This window comes from Uloborus diversus, chromosome 4 (assembly GCF_026930045.1).
Source record: "Uloborus diversus isolate 005 chromosome 4, Udiv.v.3.1, whole genome shotgun sequence".
NCBI classification, from domain to species: domain Eukaryota; kingdom Metazoa; phylum Arthropoda; class Arachnida; order Araneae; family Uloboridae; genus Uloborus; species Uloborus diversus.
The window spans coordinates 127043846-127060148 of NC_072734.1; the positions used below are offsets into that span (position 1 = coordinate 127043846).

The 16303-nt window shown below is 32.5% G+C and overlaps 1 protein-coding gene across 1 annotated transcript in view; it reads left to right on the forward strand.

Annotated features, from left to right (window-relative positions):
* The first annotated feature begins 6108 nt into the window (after window positions 1-6108).
* LOC129220092 (DNA replication ATP-dependent helicase/nuclease DNA2-like) overlaps window positions 6109-16303 on the forward strand; it is a 54405-nt gene continuing 44210 nt past the window's right edge. Inside the window, exon 1 of the mRNA XM_054854431.1 lies at window positions 6109-6181. The gene's annotated coding sequence lies outside the window, so the exon portion shown is untranslated. The remainder of the gene's footprint in view (window positions 6182-16303) is intronic.

Consider the following 16303-nt stretch of genomic DNA (forward strand, 5'->3'; position numbering starts at 1 on the left):
ACTCCACATCAAGGAAAATTGATATTCCGTTGAGATTCTTGAGTCACTAAATACAAAATTAATCAAAAAAATTATTTTCCTTTTTTCTTCCCATAATAGGAGGAAACAAACATTAAATATCTATACTCAAACTCCAAATAATGAGGGAATTAACAAAATATTTATAAACGAATAAAAATTTTATGTTTTAAATATTTATTTAGCGAGACTTATTTTCGTCGTCATGGTTACAAATCGTCTGCATTCAAGGCTTATCTCAAATAGTTTTTGCATAAAGGGTTTTTTTTGTGTAAAATCAAATATTTTCAGGTAAAACATCTAAAAATACTTAATTCTGGTAAGGATAAAAGTATAACATTATACGTTGTAAGTTTAATCTTTATGAAAAGTGCACGAGTGCAATTTGGTCATATCTTTATTACTTCATCCTAATTACTAGTTTTTTTTAAGAATATGCCTCCTTTTACCTAACCTAGAAAATCACTGGTCATGATATGATGAGTGTGAATTTGTCCTCTACTTCCATTCTATACATAGAAACAAGAAACTCAACGAGTAGGGTCCTATCGCAATTTGTGATTTCGAAAAACATAATTTGAAATCAAGACGTCAAAATTCAAATGAATGCCAGGGCCTTTTTTAACACGCTTTTATTAGCTTCACCTGTATGTATGTATGTATGTATCTTGTAACGGAATCTTGCAGCTCAAATTTCGCCCACTTCCTACGATCGGATTTTTTTGAAATTTGGCACGCGACCTCAGACCCGATGACAATGCAATATTTTATAATCAAATTAATTAGTTAACTTTTTTAATTGTTAGTTTTCTCCAATTTTAATCAATATTTTGGCATAAATCCAACAATGTGAAAAAGGAAAAATTAACAAAAATACATTAAAAAATGCTCGCAAAAATTATTTAAAAATATCTACAAAAACCTTTAATTTTTCTGCATCAGATAAAATTTGTTCCAATGTTCCAAGGTAATTAGAACACGAAATATAATTGTTTTTAACTAATTTCATGCCAAAATTTAGGTGAGCCTTTAATTGGAAATTCATTGCTGATCAGACCATTGTTGAACATAACTTTTATTTAAATGCATTTCAAATTTTCAAAGTAATATAAATATGATTTCCGCAAACATACATCGATGACTCACAGTAGCTTCCCATCGGGGTGCCCTTGTTTTAACTTTAAGATATTACCTCGCACTCGTTTTATAAATAATTTCGTCAATTCTGGATAAATATTTTAACTGTATATAAAAATGCATATGAAGTAATTGCTATTTTGCCTGATAATTCTCCATCATAAGACTAAAAAACAGAAAAATAAAATAATAGTTTAAAAAACTAAAAAAACACGCTTTCGTAGCAGAATGAACTAAAAAGTGAAAAATAATCTTTTGATGATAGTAGTTGACCAATCACTTAATTTTAATGTAATACAAAAAGCGTGGGGGGCTTCTTATCAGTTGTCTTGAATTTCTTCCATTTGTTGTCCATGCAAAAATGTAAATAAACAGCACCCCACGCTTTTTTGTATTACATTAAAATTAAGTGATTGGTCAACTACTATCATCAAAAGATTATTTTTCACTTTTTAGTTCATTCTGCTACGAAAGCGTGTTTTTTTAGTTTTTTAAACTATTTTTTTTTTTTCAAGTTACAACAATTTATACGTTTTGAAGTAAAATTGTGAAATCAAAGTTTGTGTGTGGTCTTTGTATTAATGTGGGGTCTCTTGACTAGAATGTGCTACGCTGCAAATGCTTGAAAAAGAAAATGACAAAATCTTTAAAAAGAGAGGAAAGAAACAAAATTTTGAAATCTAAGAAATCATGGCTAAAACTAAAACAAGTGAAAATGTGTGAGGGCTATCAGCTAAAAACAGATAAATAATTATAAATCATGTATTAATTTGAAAAAGAAAGGCATATCCTCTCTAATATGCACACTTGAAGGATCCATGAGCAGTGCATGTCTGAGACAATTTCTTTTACTCATCATTTGTCCTAACATAACTGAACCAACACTTATTTGCAATATTAGCAACCAAATGATTAAAATGTTTTTTTCTTCCACCACACTTCTAAGATTTATATGAAATGGCTAGATGTAGCTGTTAAAAAATATCGTAGCTAATTTGAGAGGTTGCAGAAAATTTATAACAATCTGGTAGAAAACATTAAATATACAGACACAGAGATTTGATACAAGAACTTTATTTATAGCTTCCAAAAATATACGCATAGTAGGTACCAATTCAAATGATCAAATCTTTATTTCTTCATGAATGAAACAGAAATATATCTGTTTAACAAATTGGATTTGATCAAGGGAAATGGAGCAAGCCTCCAAACAATATGGTAAAAACCTTTTAAAAATTAACCAATTCCTCTTAAATGAATTGTTATGAGGAATGTTATGTCTTCAGATACTTCCACCCTTTTTTGATGACAAGCAGACAAATTACGCAGAATAATTTCAATATTTTGCCCCAATGTCTCGTTAGTTCTACCATTATCCTGCTTCACACTGTTCCTTCAATGTTCTATGTAGGATGCCTTTAAAGATGTCTTAACAAGCTTCTAGGCAAATATCTAGAAAAAGGAGGATCCAAGCTTTAAATCTTCAAGAATATGCTCCTACTTAGTCTTCCATTGAGCTTAAAAATTTACTTTCTGAATTTTCATTTAAACTATTTTACAAAAATTATGGGTGCTATTAACAAAGATGGGGTAAGAGATATTAAGACATGAAAGAAATAGGTGATCTAAAGAAGCTCCAAACATCTCTATATGGAGTAAAATTGCGTAACACTTTTTCATCAGGGGTGTGTAAAGAGGTGTCAGAAGGTATAAAAATTACTTAACAAATACACAGTAAAAATTAATTTAGGTTAGCTATGCCAATCACTGTAAATTCAAGAGATCAATGAGCCTGAGCTGTTATCTTTCGCTAAACAGCTCAGTTAGCAAAAGCTAACACAGTTAGCTTTTGCTCCTCAGATGTGTAGACAAAATACTACATAGTACAGTTAACTCTCAATCACTGTACGCAAAGTCCTGAAAAAACCGGCTGTAACCTTTGAGTTACGGGAAGCAACCACAGCCCTTCTCAAGAGTTAGGGACCCAATGAAATCTATGAGATAAAAAAATATTAGAATTAGAGTCAACTGCATAACACAAATCAATGAATAATAAAAAGTTAGAACATAAGAAAAAAATTCATGTACACTTGTTATTTGATGATTTTAAAGTTGAATAATTTCCTCCTTGATTACTTATTACAGATTAAAACTCATGAAATATCACACACATTCATACTTCTGTTGAATCAGTTATTACTCTTCAGGCTCCGACTAAATTAAAAAGCATAAGCAGAGGAAATGACAGCAAATGAAGCCAAATCTCTCTACTATGTGCCATTTAGTCAGGAATTTTCAGTTTTTGCATCTGCACATGCGAAATACTTCTTGGACTGAGGGGGAAAAAACAACTTAATTTAAAACTTAAATGCACAAATATTGCCATGCATCATAATCATACTGGAATAATACACAATGCATTGTTTTTTCTCCTTTTTCAAATATCAAATTGCAGTTGGTTCTGTTTAACGACATTCTATTGAATGACTTTTCATAGTCCCAGATACTCCACTGCAGTTTTAGAAGCATTCTATTTAAGTACGATTTTTTTGTGGTCCCCTGAAAGTCGTTAGATAGAGTCAACTGTATTATATTTCTCATCTATTTCTAATTAAATCATTTATTTAATAGTTTTAATAGGTTAACAAGCTGTTTTTAATAGCTTACTCTGCTTAACTTTTTTTGAACACAAATCAATAAACAATCACAAGTTAGAATACATGGGAAAAAGTTCATGTAGGCTTGTGTCATTTATCAACTTTTAAAAATACTACTAAGATAATAAGTAAAAATACTAATTTATCTACTTTAAAAATACTACATACAACTAAAGTTGTATGATTTTCTACTTGATTACCTCTTACAGATGAAAACCCTTGAAACATCATACAGATCCATACTTCTGTTGATTCAGTTGTTACTCTTCAGGTTCAGGCTAAACTGAAAAGTACAAGCAGAGGAAATGACTGACAGTAAATGAAGCCAAATCTCTCTACCATGTACCATTCAGTAAGGAATTCAGTTTCTGAAGCTGCACGCCCAAAATACTTCTTCAACTATGTGGGGAAAAAACAACTTAATTTAAATCTTAAATGCAACAATTTTACAATGCATCACAATGGAATAGTACGCAATGCATGACTTTTCACTGTTTTCATAAACAAATTATTATATTTCTGTTGTCTATTACACCATGTTTCTACTTACTCAGATGAACAATATACAATAGCATCCAAAAGGAGAACAATTATAATAAATTAATATGAATTTCTGCCTTCTGTGCATAGAAAAAAAATCAAGAATACCAAATATCAAGCGGGGAAATGCTTTGCACACAATGCATTTTAACCTGGAGTGCTCACAGACATATAAGATAAACACACCAGTTGTGATCAGTGCTTCAGCAGTAGCCACTTCAAGGTTAATACTTGAGAAAATAGGATTCCAGGTGTCCCAATGGATTCAGAAGTGCATCAAACATCATTTACACCTCAATAGCGAAATATTAAATACATTGTAACATTTTACCCGCATCAAATCATATTATCGACATGCAAGGTCGAGCGAAACAATTTTGTAATAGATTAACTAGGTGCATCAATTTTTAAATAAATATTTTGATTCTTTAAGAATTGAAGTTTTCAATACTGTTTTTTTTTGGGCACTTATCTAGTTCTTTTGTGAAACATAAATTAAACTTAATTATTAAAATTTGCCTTACCAAATTATCCTTGGGTACTTTTCGTTCGTTCATGCGCGTCAAACCATTGCAGTCGCCTAACGTCATAGTTGCCATAAACTCCAGGTCAAAATCACTAACGATTTAGCTGTTATTTACATCTACTCGACAAGATGCTGTCCATATTTAGTTTAAAGTAGCCTCACAAATACTGGCCCAGTAATGCATTGCCATGAAAAGAAAAAAGAAGCCAGGAATATAATACAAACATTACAGTGCAACAAGAATAACACACAGTAAAAGAGCTGTAAAACACTATTGAAAAGATATTACATGAAGCAATTTGGCATTAAGTATAAAATAATTATCTATTGCTATTTTAATTGCGTGTTGAGCTGTAGGAGCTCTTAGTATAAAAAATGTCAGTCAATGCAATAAATGTATTATCAAACAGAAAGCTACATTAATGTTGATGAAAAATACACCAAATCGAGGTCTCAAAAACAATAGATATCTTCTTTGGTGACTAAATACGGTTCATAAAACCAATCATCGGCAAACTTAGAGTCATTAATGAATTGCGACACATTTTGAGCAGTGTATTTATTTATAACCTTATAAAACAGCTAATACATGCAACGTAGTATTATTTTTTAAAGAGGAAGCAACTTGTAAGAAAATTAGATTATATTTCTTATATGTCAGTTCGGTGTACTGGTCAACACACAAAACTTATACTCACTTATAGATTTCCTTTCATTTTTGTTTTCTTTCCTTTTTTTGGCACTCTCGTCCGCCAAAAACATTGGTGTATTTTAATTTGTAATACACCAATTCGACATTTCCATGTTTTTAATGTGTCGAATATGAACATCACTCGTCAGTTTAGCCGAATCTTGCACATCAAAATGCACAAAATTCTCTTCTTCCGTAATTTGTCTTGTAAGCTTTCAAATGAGGAAAACTTCGCCCCTACTTCAATAGTCATTCCTCTATAATTACAATAATTAGATCATTAAAATACTATCCATATAGGAAAGTATGCCGAAAAAGCACGAGGCGCAGTTGTTTCTCGCTGGAATAAACAACGCGAACGTGATCGCCAAATATCGAGGACGTCTGAAACCACGCCAAGTTACTACAAAGGTTGCTAGAAAAATCGAGGAGTAGCAGACACTTCCCCTCTATAAATCAGATATTTCGATCAATGTTTCCGCTCGCAAAGAATGGCACCTTCTTCTGTAAATGCGCGCACCTTGTGCGCGGGCAAAGATAAACGGGAAAATTCAAGATTGTGGTTGTTTACATTTTACATCGGATCGGAAAATATGAATCAGCGATGAGAAGGTAAAATCTACGTCTTACAATGAAGAAAAAAATATTTTTACTCTTATTCTGCGCTGTTATGAATTCAAGTCAACATGTCTGTGCAATATGCTCAGAGTGAATTTTCTTTTTTTAAAACAAATAATATTTTAAACGATTATTTCGATATTTGAGATTTTGCGTTGTTATTTTGAGTACACTGGCAAATCCCAAAGGACATCTTGTGCATGATCTTTAACTTCTAAATATTTGGTGACAGGTGAAAATATTGCCAAGGGTCAATTATCGGAGTCTTCCTCGAATATGGGTGCAGAAGGATTATTTGTCCCCACTTTTGAATGTAAATGCTATGCTGTGCCTAATAATTCAGATTCTGCCTTGAATAAACATAATTATACAAATACGAATACGAAAGTGACGACCAGCAACAGGCTCTGGGCTCAGCTAGACTGGTCGTAGGGTCGTTTCAGGTCAAATCAGCCACAAAAATGGGATTTTAACACCCACCGTCTCGGAATTTGATCAAACTTGGTATATTTCATTCCTTTATGGTTACAAGCAACCCCCTAATTTTTTTTCTTTCAATATCAATGCATTTTTATTTTACAGCCTTTTGAAATTTGGCGATTTTACATTTTTTGTCATTTTCGAGACACTCAAACTGAGATGTTGTTTACGAAAAAAATTATTTCTTGGTAACTAATGCTATAATCTTTTTGAAAATTTTTACACAAAATAGAAAGACTTTGAACATGTTGATAAAAAATATTTCAATAATCTTAGTTTGCACAAATTTTTTTTAAAAAATTAGAAAATTGAAAATTTTGAATTTTTTTTTCAAAAAAAGATGTTGGCAAAAAACTGAATTTCAACAAAAGGGTCAGCTTTAAAAATCATGATTTTTTTTAAAAAAATGATCATGAATATGTACTCTAACTTATCCAATGAAAAACATTAGGGGACTTTAAGGGATTCTGCCCCCGCCCCCCATTTTGGAAAAAAAGCATAAAACATCATACAATCTCTTCCATATTCTTAAAAACAGAATTGTCAACAATTATGACAAAAATTCAAATATAATGTGTTGAATATGGAACTCAAATATTAAAAAAAAAATACTTAAGCTTCTATTTTATTTGAAATAGTTCAAAATTTGTCAAATCAACCTCAAAAATGAGATTTCAACACCTACCATCTAGATTTTGATGAAACTTGGTATACTTCGTTATTTTGTGGTTAAAAGCAACCCCTTAGTTTCTTTTGTTTCAATCTCAATGTATTTTAATTTATAGACTTTTGAAATTTTCCGATTTAGCATTTTTTTGTCATTTTCAAAGACACTAACTGAGCTGTTGTTAATGGGGGAAAAAATGTTTCTCAGCAACTAATGATATTACCTTCTTGAAAATTTTCATAAAAAATGTTAAGACTTTGAATATTTTTATAAAAAATATTATAATAATCTTAGTTTATACAAACAATTTTTTAAAAATCAGAAAGTTAAACATTTTGATTTTTTTTGGTCAAAAAAACCAGTGTTGAAATTCTAAATTTTTAACATCCGGGTCAGTTTTAAAAATCATGATTTAAAGAAAAAATGATCATGAGTATGTGCTTTAACTTTTCCTATGAAAAAAGTTATGGGTCTTTTAGGGATTCTGTCCCCTCCCCCCTAGAAACAACGAAAGCATCATAGAGAAAAGTTTTTCCATGTCTTTGAAACAAGAGTTCCCAGCAATTATTTAAAAAATTTAAATATAAAGTGTGTTAAATATTGAACTCAAACGTATAAATTTAATATTAAAGCTATTTTTTTATTTGAAATAGTTAAAAATTATTACAATTATTATATTAAATATAGACATTCTGAAAATAAGATATCATAAAATTCAAAAGTTGCAGACAACAATATCTGCATACGGATTACTACATTTAAGTCCAGACAAGTTAAAACAAAAGTAAAGTCTTAACACCAATTCATAATCATGCAGTTACTAGTACTTTCAGGATCCACCCTCCCCCCCCCCCCCCTTACGTTTGAGAAAAATTGCTATCGTGGAACTGCTTTTCCATTATAGTTTTACTGCTGTACAATGACAAATTCAACCTTTTAATTTCTTGAAATTACATTTAACATCCCTTAAAAATTAATGGCCTGATTGTTTAGTAATAATATGACTAAATAAAGTAAATTATCTTTCCCCCTCCCCTCAAAGCAAATGAAGAAATAAATTAGTATTTATGCACCTCTCGTATTCAATGGATTTTTATATTCTTTAATGACAATTGGAAAACAAATTATTATTTGCATGGAATTTTTTTTTTGTCCAGATTCCCCCCCCCCCCCCCCAGCTTAATGACATAACTTGCAACTTTTCCTCAACTTACTGGGGTTCCAAAATTTTGTATCACTTATGCTTATTAATGCTTAACATTCACATTATGAAAATTAATTCCAGTAAATGAATTTTCTATTATTTTTGTTTTCTTTCTTTTTAAAAACAATAATAGATTTGAATATCTTGTGAGGAATAAATACATAATTGTTAAAAAGAGATAAAAGCTTCTTGTTAGTCAGGTCTGCTAAAAAAACAAGTCCTGCTCACACTTGTTTAGAAAACGAGTAATGGTGCCTTCTTTCTCTACATGCCTCCCATGGAGTACATTTTATCCTACCCTATCAGAATTGCACTAACAGCACAGAGTGGTTTCTGACTCCCCTGGATAAAAGATAGATTTCTCAGAAAGAACTTTTCTAAAATTTTGAGAAAGGGTTAATATGAAAGAATGAATTGAACTAGAATAACAATTAGATGTTGACGTATAGCAGTTCTAGCAAAATGTGTGTCAAGCTAGAAAGCTTTTCAACAATTGAAGTTAGCATTGGGCAGACCCTAAGAAAAATAAATGTCGAGTTACCTGGATTATCAGTGCGTCCAGTTACTGAAGTTTCACTGTATTTAAACTGGAATTATACATAATGTTTATAAATCATTTGTAGAAAATAAAAAGTGGCTTAAAAGAACATACTGCCCTTGATAAAACTAATGCAGCAGTTGAAAGAGGGGTCAAGAAAAAGAAAGTGTATTTTAAATAAAAAGTAGTTACCAATCTCACAGTCACTACCTGTCATTTGTACAAATGCCAGGTATTAGGATCCATTTATGATCATAGAAACACTCAAGATAACAAAACACACTTTTAGGGTCAAATGAGATTGTTGCAAAGCCTTAATTATAAACATTTTGGGCAATGGTAACCATTTTAAACTCATACCCAATAAATTGCTATGTTAAACCAAATCCAAGCTTCAGTTTGATATTGCATTCGATTAATGAATCAAGTTAAAAGCTCTGAGCTGGTATTTATAGGATTTTTAATACTTTGCATAAACTGCCTAATTATAAATTAGAATTAGATAAAAAGTTTTAATTTCTATGTTGCCCTAAGTTTAACAATAATTTTTAGAATGCATAAATTGTTGTAGGAAAATTTCGAATTTTGCGATATCTTATTTTTACTGTTTATTATTAATTAGTTTAATTAATTATTTACAATTTAAAAAAATCTTGAGTATTTAAATGTTTACATTTAAGTTCAAACACCAATGTATTTCAATATTTAAATTTTCTTTAATGCAATTATTTAATATTGTGATCAACTTTTTTTCATTAATCGAAATAAGGGGCAGGGGGGCAGAACCCCTCAAAGTCCCCCAAAGATTTTCATTTTATATGTTAGCACACATGTTAATGATCATTAAAAAAAATATATAAATTATTTTAATTTATACCCTCATGCCAAAATTTTAAAATTTTGACTATCATTTTTTTATTGAAAAATTTTTAAAATTTTCAGTCTGTTAATTTTTTTTAATTGCTGAATAGAAATTTAGTTTTTTGACATATTTTTTTCTGAAATACTTGAAATCTTAATATTTAATATTAAAAATTTCCAATTTTTTTTATCTTTATTTATTGTGAAATAATTTTTCTTGCAAACAGCTGCTGTTCATTCTCAGAGAACTGTAAATGACAACTAACGCAAAATCGCAAAACTTTGAAGGGCCAAAAAATAAAAACTATTTTTAATAGAGAAGCAATACTTTAGGAGGTTACTTAGGACTATGAAAAGTAGAAGTATACAAAGTTTCATTGGAATCTGAGATGGTGGGTGTTGGGGTGTGGTTGAACTGACGTGGAAAGACCCCGTAGTCAATTTACAATCCCCAGTGAAGATCAATGGCCCTCTTAAAACTATCTCCTCCCTTGCTCATTATCACCTCTTCTGGTAATCTGTTCCAAGGTTCCACTACCCTGCTAAAATAATAATTTTTCCTAATATCCATGTTAGCCTGAGATATAAATAGCTTAAAACAATGACCCCTTGTCCTGTTTTCAGTGCTAAACTTCAGCCCCGTAACATCTTTCATTTTAATAAATTTAAACAACTGAATCATGTCCCCTCGGTCTCTTCTTGATTTGTATTCATTGGAAATGCAGAAATAAGAAATGAACAAGTAAAGTTTCTCCAGTTTCAGGCAGGAATAGAAAGCAACACTTAAGTTTATTATGTATAATACACTATTGAATGTATTTTTTAAATGATAATTTAAATAAACAGTTATTACTGGAAACATTGAGTTTAAAACAAATCATTTCTTAACTATATAATAGACTCTTGCTGATACCAATGTTGAAAATTTATAAAATTCAACATTACACTTTCCTTATTTGATCTCTGCATTTTTTGACAGTCAGTAGAATACATTTAAGGAAATGTTACAAGAATGGAAACTTTTCTACTCTTTAATTTTGTTCGTTATTATCATCAAAATCTTTTTCTTAGCCCCCCCCCCCCCTGTTGGCTGTTCAACCACTAGGTGGTGCACTGACCAGTAAATATGGGCTTCCCTGAAAAGGGTGTTTTGGAGATTTTTATTATGGTCCAGCAGTGGCGGATACAGCCGGCGGGCAACCGGGCAATTGCCCGGTGGGCCGGTCATGCTTGGGGCCGATGAACTAACAGCAAAGTCTTTCGGGCCTGTCTACTAACAGCAAAATGTAAATTTTGCACGCATGTGTTTAGAATAGCGCAAATTCGCAAAACACAGCCTCAGCTCCTCTTTACGCATGGGCTAAAGCTTGCGGGTGGGGGGGGGGGGATTTATGAAATGGGGCAGCCCAGGGCCTGATTACCACACAGGCTGACTAGGTCTAGGCCTAGGTCCCCATGTTCCTAAGAGGGTCCCACATTTTTTAAAGAATTATGCATAGCAGATATGAAAAATACATGTATTTTTTAAAAAATAAAAAATTATGACTTATTAATTGGGAAAAAAACTTCTTTAAAGGAGAATTTTTAATCATTCTGCCAGTAACGAATTGATTTGCTCACGATTATGAGGGGGCCCAAAGGGGATTCATAAATGCATATAAGTGATTTATACATAGTTGTGTGATTAGACAAAGAGGCCTCCAAAAGTACATTCGTGCTTTAAAAATGTAAATCAAACACTGCATAGTCTTCAGGGGGCCCCCAAATTAATGTGGGCCTAGGGCCTCACTTTTAGTTAGTCGGGCTCTACTGCTGCCAATATATTTTTTGTAGTGGAATAAAAAATAAATGAATAAATTAAAAAAAAAGAAACAGGGAAACCTTAGGGGTCGTAAAAAGTTAAAATACTTTTGGTCTCTGACTCTTTTATTTATAAATGACAATTTACAACTGCTATAAAATGTAACTTACAACAAGGGCCGACGTGAGGTCATGTCAGTTTAGTTGGAGAATAGGGGCCTGGCTTGGTATTGAACTGATTTGCAGAGGGTAAAATATCCTAATGGTGAAAGGTGTAGAAGGAAACTTATGAACAAATTGACCTTTCAAAAAATCAGTAATCCAACGTCAGAAAGCATAAATATTGCACAATATTGCAGACACGTGTTTCGGTGTTACAAGGAACACCTTTTTCAATGCAAAGAAATGTGAGCTTCTGGAAGAAAAGTCATCCGAGAAAAGCAACACGGTGGAACAGGAGATAGTGTAAATATCAAAAACTAGAAATTAAACAAAACAAAAAAGATAAAATGACACCTGGAGGCAAAATTTATTATATAATTCCATCAGGAAAAAAACCGTTAAGTAATAAATTTTCCAAGAAAACCCATAAACAATGCAAAAAGTCCAAAAATGAAACCACTCTGAATAAATTAGCAATAAATTTACCAGCGGGAAAAACTATGTATGAAAGCAATGTATCAAATGGAGAAATGCATTTAAGAACAAAGTGAAGGATAAACATATTGGAATTAGTTAATCACAAAACGAAATAAGAAAGCAAAAAATGAAAAAAATAAAAGTAAGAAATGTACGACGTTTACATAAAAAATAATATAAGAACTAAACCAATTTTAACAAAGGAGTCCACACAGAAGAAAAATAGGGAATTGCAGTAAGATCATTGACTAAATTAGAACGGTTCCTCAGGATGTGGAAAGATTCCCAAAAATCAAGATCCAACAAATTGGGGCATTTTTGGATAATTTGATAAGAGTTAAAATCAAAAGAATGATTTGATTCCCAACAGTGTTGGGCAATACTGGATTTATTCAGCTGTTGTTTCCTCACATAGTTTTGATGTTCTTTTAACCGAAATTTCAAAGAACGGCTGGTCTGTCCGATGTATCCGAGTCCGCAATTGCAAACAATTTTATAGATCCCACAACAATTAAGAGGATGAATAGGATCTTTAAGAGAAGAGAAAGAAAGTTTATTAATAGGAGAAAATACCACTTGGAATTGGAATCGCTTCAGAATCTTAGCAACCTGAAAACTAATACCAGGGAAGAAAGGCAGAACAACTAAATTCTTAGTGTTAAAAGTTCTATTAGGAGCAATATTTTGAGATTTTTTGCAAAGTTTTTTATAAATGGAATCAACTAAGGTGGGTGGATAGTCTCTATCAACAGCCACAGCTCTTAAATAGTTGAGTTCCGCATTAAGAAGATCAGGTGAAGAACAAATATTCATTGCACGATAAACAAATGTGTTGAAAGCTGAATATTTTTGATTAGGAGGGTGAGACGATAATCTATGTGGGGGTAATGAAACAGCAAAAGGTTTGCGATAAACTGTAGTTTCAAAACCGGACTCAGTTCGAGAAACGAGAACATCCAGAAATGGAAGGCAATTATTCTGTTCTTTTTCACAAGAGAATTGAATATGAGGATCAATGGAATTTAAAATAGATAAAGCATCATCAATGCTTAGTTGATCGTGATTCATAAGAACAAAAGTCATCAACATAGCGAACATAGAATTGAAACTGTAGTTTCTGAAACAACTTGAGCTCAAAGTAATGCATGTAAATATCACTAAGGATGGGGCTAAGTGAGTTTCCCATTGCCAAACCATCCGACATTGCATACAATTTAGCATTAAAAACAAAGGAACATTGCTTTAGACAAGTAGTCATTTTTTTCCCGGATTCGCTTTTGCTCTCGGCGACCCTGTTTATAACAATTGGAATGAAAGTGACAAAATATTTTTCCCGTAAAATTATTTAAAAATATGCAATCTTAAAATACCATTGAGGAGCATCCAGTTTCGAAAATTTTCTGAAGGAAAGTACTCAAACTTCTCTCATTGTTTTTTTAATATTCCCAAAGATGGTCTAAAACTGTATTTTTAAATTGACAGTATCAAAAATTGTCTGGGAAAGTGCCCCGTCCCCTCCTCTTTCTCGACATCATCAATGAAGAACGTTTTAAATCTCGTTTTTAGTGCTTCAATTTCGAAAATTTTCCGGGGTGAGCCTCCTGAAAAATCCTTGTTCTAACATCACTGAAAGTCAGCAATAATTTCGTTTTTGGAATTTAATTTTCGAGTAACTGCCGGTGTCCTAGTCTTTACCAAAAAAGGCTTTTAAGACTTCAATTTGAAATTTTTCTGGCTTATGGCCTTGATATCTATCTCGACTTAAAATCACCAAAGATCTTCTAAAACTGCGTTTTCAGAACTAATATATTTTTTAAAATTTCAGAGCCGCCCCCCGGATTCGCTCTTCTTACCATATACTCGAAGATAATTTAAAATTCTGTTTTTGGATTTCCACTTCTGAAAAATTGCAGCAGGAGAAACCCTGAACCTACGATCCCCTAACATCACCAAATATTGTCTGAAATTGAGTTTTTAAGACTACAATTTCAAAAAATTTCCGGGGGAGCGAAAAATCTCCCCCGGACCCCCTTATTTCAGACACAATGTTAATCTTTCCATTAGGTTTATATTGCTAATACTTTAATGACTCCCAGAAGCGAGAAAGCTAAGTCCTCTCTCTCTCTCTCTCTTTGCATTGATACATGCGTTTGAAAAAAATATTAAGGGGCAGCCAAACTCGTACCCAACCCCACCCACCAGGTTTTTGACCTCGCATCGAGTCTGGGGGTCGTCAGGATATGGCAGTACAGAAAGGGAATGTTTATGACAGGACCCAGTAATGTATGTTTGTGTGGAGGGACCCATCACGTTCTAAGACGGCCCTAGTCTTTCACTCATGAACATCGCTAGATCAGTTTCATATAACAGGGCAATTAAGTTAATTGTTATGACTGCAGAAAAGGACATACTAGCCAATCAGTGATATCATTGAGGAAATATTCAATCAAGTTCCGGGCATTATAAAAATACTTAAATAGACAATTACAATCACACTCTCTCCAAAATAAGGTTTAGCTAATACTGTATCAATTGTTCACCATTAAAACGCAGAAGTGCTCATATCTGTTAAATTTGGCTGAAATAAAACATATTTAGTTGTTAAAAATAATTCGTCATATTAAGGTGATATCCCAATCGTTAGGTAAAATTTAATATCTATCAGAGCTATGGGGCCGCTACACCTCCTAATGCCAGGGCCGATTTTTTCAACCAATCCGCCACTGTGGTCCAGAGCAGAGCAAGCTTTCAGGGTCTGGTTGGTACTCTGGTGATGGCAGGACATTGATGCGAGGGAGGGTGTGGACAAGGGCAAATCCAGAAAATGCTCAAGGAGGGTGCGATTTTTTTACTTTTACTATTTTCAAATTCGATTTCTAAAAATTTTCGAAGGAGTGTGCTGAACCCCATTGCTTACCTTTACGTAATCAAAGGTGTCCTATAGTTATGTGTTTCTTTCGAAAAAAATATCCAGGATATCCCTTAAACTAGGGTTTAAAATCCCGATCCTGAGTACCGTGGAATCCTGCAGACTATTTAGGGAGAGTTTGCTCTCAATCCCGCAGGAATCCCAATCCAGCAACTTTTTTTTCCATTTAAGCATTTTCCAGCTTTTGCTGCTCATAAAACGACCATTTTCACAAGCATCATCTTAAATTAGAATCTTCTTCCTCGTATATCTGCACGATGAGCAAGAAAAACTGTGCCCCTTATGACCAACGATGGATTTATCATTTAAGAACACAATAAAAATAGAGTATATTTTTCCGAGAATAAATTGGTTTTCTCATTCAAGGTTTCAGTTTTCATACGTTCAGGAATTGAGAAAATGCGTAAAACTTATAAGCCTTTTCAAAAATCATCACTAAAATTTAAAATCCAGAAAATTACGCTTTACAAAAAATACAGAAAGTGTGTTACATATTCCAAAACCAGCTGAAATAGCCTGAATGCAATGTTGGAGCACTTCTGTAAGCTTTAGTAGTGCACTCAAAATGTTTAAGCTACAAAAAGTGCACTCTAAAGAAGAAAACAATGAAAAATCTGACTTTATATATTCGGCAAGACTTTAAAAAGTGCAACCGAAAGTTGTATGAAACACAGTATGACTCGCATGACAGTGCATTAAGTTAAGCTGCTCATGTTTTTGAATTGCTCTTTAAAGTCAGAGCTAAAATTAGCGAAATTATTCAAACACTTTTACTGAGACTACGACTTGGTGAAATCAAGCAGCATTCACCCCTTGCTGCAATTCACTGATACAATGACCAACGTTAATAAAGCAACAAGGAAAATTATCAGTGCAAGCTAAATTGGATACAGCAAAACACACATCCAAGAGGTATCGTTTTTGTCCCGAAATTGCAGTTCTTGAGCCAGCATGATCTTTTTCTAAACGTCCTAAATCGGATCTTTATAAGTCCACAA